Below are 6,190 nucleotides of genomic sequence, written 5' to 3'. Positions count from 1 at the left end.
GCTGCAAAGGGGTGTTATATGAACAGAGCTTTTTTTTAATAAAAAAAAAAGAACAGATTCTCTCTGCAGTTTCTATTTGCTAGTGAAGTCTTCCAACCAGCATTCTCCAACTGCTTATCACTCCCAGCCAACAGCAATTCCTCTGGTTGGAAATCATGAGGAATTTACTTCCAAGAATGTGTTGGACGTGACTGGCTGAGGAAAAAAAACTGCTGTAATACAATTTTCATAAGGCACAACCTCTGTGAGAAATGGCTGCATTTCAACCCTTGCCTTCTAAAGCCAGTCCTCAACTTACAACCATTCATTTAGTGACCGTTTAAAGTTACAAGAGCACTGGGAGAGAAAAAAAAAGACTTATCACCAGTTTTCATACTTTAAGACCATTGCAGCATTCCCAGGCTCTGGGGATAATTCACTTAACAACCGTGGCAAGAAAGGTTGTAAAATGGGACAAAATTCACTTAACAACTGTTTTGCTTAGCAACAGACATTTTAGGCTCAGTTACAGTCGTAAGTCAAGTGTCAACTAAAAAGACTATCCACAACCCACATTTTGGGAGTTGGCTCGAAAAAATAACCCATGTGTATTAAAAATCTGCATTTTAGGATTTAACGTTGAAGGAATGCATCTACTTAGATAATTTATATCCCAAATATCACTTCTCAAATTGTATTTCTTCCCCCTTTTTAAGCTACAAAATGAAAGGGACCAAAATCCATGTCAAACAGACCAGAACTGAATTCCTATTGTCTATCACTCATACTAGGGATGAAAAAGAAAAAAATTCCACACTGAAAAATAATTGTTGGTAACTTAAAACTGGGTCATTTTCTTAATTAATGAGGCCTCCATTGTCTTTCAGTCACTCGTAGCCAGCTTCAAGCCTTTAGGAAAGCAATGGATTTGGCTCCATGTGTGTGAGAATGACATCTCCTTTGGATGCAACCAACCTGTTTGAAGAATGAATAGAAGTTTCCATGGTTTTAACCTGTTTAGAGATGCTCTTTTCTCCAGACAAAACTGCTGAGCTTTGAAAGAAATAAGGAATGGGGACAATTTGTCCAGCTAAAATAATCTCAGCCTTTTGGAGAGGAAGATTTCAAGACAAAAAATGAAATAAAGGTTGCTATTTTTATAGCACCAGTCAATATATCTGTTAATATAAAATGTGCCATTCATATACTGAGGAATTTACTTCTCAGAAGTGGCTGGCTGAGAAAAACGGCCGTAATACAATTTTTCAGTAAGCCACAACCTCTGTACGAATGGCTGCATTCCAATCCTTGAAATCTACAAATAGTTCTCAACTTACAACAGTTCATTTAATGACCGTACAAGTTACAACGGCACTGAGAAAAGTGACAGGACCATTTTTCATACTTACGACCGTTGCAGCATCCCTATCGGGGTGGGATGCAAATTTTTAAACTACGGGTTCTGTGAGCGTGGCTAGGTGGGCGTGGCTAGGTGGGCGTGGCCAGGTGGGCATGTGACTGGGTGGGCACTTTTTAAAATTTTTGTCCCCTGGCCTCAGGGAAGCCTCCTGGGCGAAGCAGTACAACAGTGAGAGAGAGGATCAGCTGCGCCGCGTGATTTAGATTAGCTAGAAAGCAAGAAATCTGACGATTTCCTGCTTTCTAGCTAATTTAAATCGCGCGGCACAGCCGATCTTCAGAAAACAGCTGATCGATGGGGGGGGTTTGCTCCCAGCTGCTCTTCGGAGCTACCGGTTCGCCTGAACTGGGCAGAACTGGGCAGAACCGGTAGAATCCCACCTGTGATCCCCATGGTCATGTGATCAAAAATTCAGATGCTTGGCAACTGGCTCATATTTATGACGGTCGCGGTGTCCCGAAGGTGATGTGATCCTCTTTTGCGATCTTCTGACAAGCAAAATGAATGGGAAAGCCAGATTCACATCACAACCGTGTTACTAACTAAACAACTGCAGTGATTCACTTAACAGTGTCAAGAAAGTGTCAGGATTCCAGCCATCGCTCTAATTAAATCATGATTCTCGAGCCCAACTTCAAAAAACTTCAAAGGATTCATTAGCGGCGACATGCTGGCACTGCCCTGTGTGAAGTCAACTCTGGCGTATGTAATTTACAGTCCCCTGTGACCCTGTTTCCCCCCCTCTCCCCAGGTGTCTCATAAACCAGATTCTCCAATTGAGCACGTTCACGGGCTGGGTGTCATCAATCACATTCTCCAATTAAATATATTTGAGGGCAAAAGCTCTGGTATTTTAATTACGATCTTTTAAAGGTAAGAGTTGGAATGTACCTCCGCTTTCAAACTGCTGCACTGCTCTTCCAGATTTCCTTCCTCCGCCCCTTTTCTATGGCAACTGCTAAAACAGGCATAGGAATGTTTTATGAGTTGACAGAAAGGTCTTAAAATGAGGCAAAATTCACCTAACAATTGTCACACTTGGCATCAGTAGTTTGGGGCTCAATTGTGGTCATTAAGTCAAGGATTACCTGTAATTTCCCCCAGGGCTGCGTTATTCCAGTTGTTCACCATTGCTTTGATTCTGGGAGTTTGTTAATTAACAACCTTGAGAAATCAGGTCAAAAGTAAATAGCAATAGTACCTTGGCATCAAATACAGCTCCCCTGTTTAAATAATGATTGAGCAAATTTTTCTACAAAGTTTGAAAAAGAGAGGGGATGTAATTGAAATAAACGGCATGTATCTCATGTAATAAATTGGCAGGTTCAGAAAATTTTTGCCCCTGTCACTCACTGTGCAATTTACATACAATTAATTTACAGGTTGTAATCAATCTAAGGTTTAGATCTGGTTATGCCTTGAATGGTGTGGGAGAAAATTTGCAAGCTCTAAGCTAGATTTTTCCAATCCTGTAATACTTAAAATCTTTTAAAACCTGCAATGTTTTACATTCCTGCAAGAAAGCAATAGCAGTCAACAGGTATTCCTCGAATTACAAACAAAATTGTGCCCAAAATTTCTGGTGTTCAGTGAGTTTCACCCCATTTTACAACCTTTCTTGCCATAGTTGTTAAGTGAATCACTGTGTTGTGGTTTGTCGGCAGCCTGTGCGGACGGCAGCAGAATTGGACAGTGGGGAAGAACGGGGACCAGTCTGGGAATCTGGGGAGGACATTAAGCGTTGTTAACCTAATCCTGCGTAGCTTTCTCTCCGGTAATATCGCACTACTAACTAGAGCATACAAAACATTTGCTAGACCAATACTTGACTACAGCTCATCAGTCTGGAACCCACATTACATATCAGATATTAATACAGTCGAGAAAGTCCAGAAATATTTCACGAGAAGAGTTCTCCACTCCTCTACTCATAGCAGAATACCTTATTTATTTATTTATTTATTTATTTATTTATTTATTTATTTATTTGATTTATATTGTCGCCTATTCACCCATGGTGACTGATGCCACCAGACTTGAAATTTTAGACCTAAACAACCTAGAACTATGACGCCTTTGGTCCGATCTAAGTGTAGTACATAAAATTATCTACTGCAATATCCTACCTGTCAATGAATACTTCAGCTTCAACCACCATAATACAAGAGCACACAATAGATACAAACTCAAAACCGCACCAAACTTGATTGTAGGAAATACGACTTCAGCCACAGAGTGGTCAATGTCTGAAATCCTCTACCTGACTCTGTGGTTTCTTCCCCAAATCCCAAAAACTTTAACCTTAGACTGTCTACTATTGACCTCACCCATTTCCTAAGAGGTCTGTAGGGGGTGTGCATAAGCACACCAACGTGCCTACCATCCTTGTCCTATTGTTTCTTTTTATTCATATCCATTTTATGTATTCATAACCATGTTCATACTTATACCTGTTTTCTAATACTTGCTTGACAAATAAAATAAATAAAAAACCCATTGCAATGAGGTCCAGAGACAATAGCTAGGTCCAGCAAAGAATAGCTACGGCCAGTGGCACCAAACTCATCCTAAAACATTCTTTTTATACTTCTCTGCACACATTTCACAACTTACTTCCTTGTTCTTTCTTACTGACCATCTCCACGTATACCCATGTACATCTCAAACCTCTATCCACCAGCTACTTTCAGTTCCTTATTTCTCATCCTTCTATGTCCAAATATATTTATAAAGCTACATACTTTGCAAAAGCATGTTTCACAATTAGCAACGGCTCAATAGGATTACAAATAGTTCTGGTACATTTTGAAATCATCCTAATCTAAAACTTTGGTTCATGTTCCTTTATCCTGGGGCCTGCTATCACCCATAGGCTTTATTGAATCTGATAGATCCATAGCCTATATTTTTGTTTCCCACAAATCCTCAGCTCGGCTTTTTCATTTTATGCCTTCAATGCTACACACCATATGCTAATTTTTTTGAAAAAAGTCATCACTCCGTACTGCAAAAAGGGAAGAAAGCAAATGTTCACTCTTCTACTGCCACTGAAAAATATGCAAGTTATTTGCGTGATCTCCGGGCAATCGGGCAAAACAAAAGAAGAATTGTTCTCCCTCTCCTTTTTGCTGAGTTGTGTGTTTCTCTTGTCCTCAGTGCTAGAGGGCACAGAAAGCAACAGAGTCTGACACACACACACACAAACGCAAAAGCATACACACACAAAAACCTTTCTCATTGGTGACACATTCTTATTATTAGTGCTGGCAACATATTTCTTTAGACCTCTGGACCCAATCAGCTCTCTTGTGATTGTGCAAAGTCAAATTGCAAAGCGAGAGAAAACTGTTTCTTGCTCGTTTATATTACCATAGATGATAAATTGTGTGTGTATGTGTGTGTGTCTGTGTCTCTCTGTGTGTGCGTGCACCTGTGTGTGTGTGTGTGTGTGTGTGTGTGTATGTGAGAGAGAGAGAGAGAGAGAGAGAGAGGATATATATATATATATATATACATACATACATACATACATACATACATACATACATACATATACCTATACGTATAGGTATAGGTATTTGTTTTCTTAAGTTTTCATCGGTACTTACATGTATGGCATTCAGCTTTGTTGATTATTTTCCCACGTCATTGTAGTTGTGCTTTTAAAGTTGTAGCAATGTTTGGCAGAATCTCATCTGCCATCATCAGGCCTGATGATGGCAGATGAGATTCTGCCAAACGCTGCTACAACTTTAAAAGCACAACTAATGACGTGGGAAAATACTCCGAACAAAGCTGAATGCCATACATATGTATTTGTATATATATCCCCCCCGCCTCTCTCTCTCTCTCTCTCACACACACACACACACACACACACATATACATACATACACATACATACATACATACATATATATATATATTAGACAAGAGATTAGACAAGAGATTAGACAAGAGATAGATAGATAGATAGATAGATAGATAGATAGATAGATAGATAGATAGATTATAGATGATAAATAAATCAGACAGATGGATAAAGTTGATAAAGATTGTCCCCAAGTTATGACCACAATTGGGAGCAGGATTTCTGTTGTTAAGCAAGGCAGTTGTTAAGTCATGCCTCATTTTATGACCTTTTTTGCCATTAAGTAAATTACTGCAGCGTTAAATGAACCCCGTGGTCATTAAGTGAATCCAAGTTGCTTCATTGCCTTTGTTTGTCAGAAGCTGGCTGGGAAGGCCACCTGTGACCATCATGTGGTCCTGAGATGCCACAAACATTATAAATACATGCCTGTTACCTAGCACCCAATTTTTGATCCCGTGATCGTGAAATTGTTGAAAAAACTGTGCCGAGTTGCTTACCAACCATGCCAAAAAAAGGGTCATTAAATTGAACGTGATTCACTTAACAACCTCCTTTTGCCATGAAAATTCTGGTCGTAAGTGTAGGACTGCTTCTATTTTTTTTTAAACCCCGCAGCCTTATCAATCTCCCTGATATTATTTGCACCACCGGTGAATTTGAAAATAAAATTATTTTGCACCACCGGTGAATTTGAAAATAAAATTATTTTGCACCATTGGTGAATTTGAAAATAAAATTATTTGCACCATTGGTGAATTTGAAAATAAAATTATTTGCACCATTGGTGAATTTGAAAATAAAATTATATGTACTGGTGAATTTGAAAATAAAATTATTTGCACCGGTGAATTTGAAAATAAAATCGGGTAGGTTTTTGTTTTGAGTCTAAAGGGAAAAAAACACAAAACACACCTCCT

The sequence above is a fragment of the Notechis scutatus genome, chromosome 1, assembly GCF_049901735.1.
Source record: "Notechis scutatus isolate UNSWTSFEM ecotype Mainland chromosome 1, rNotScu1.2, whole genome shotgun sequence".
Taxonomy (NCBI): domain Eukaryota; kingdom Metazoa; phylum Chordata; class Lepidosauria; order Squamata; family Elapidae; genus Notechis; species Notechis scutatus.
Note: the sequence above shows the minus strand (reverse complement) of the source record.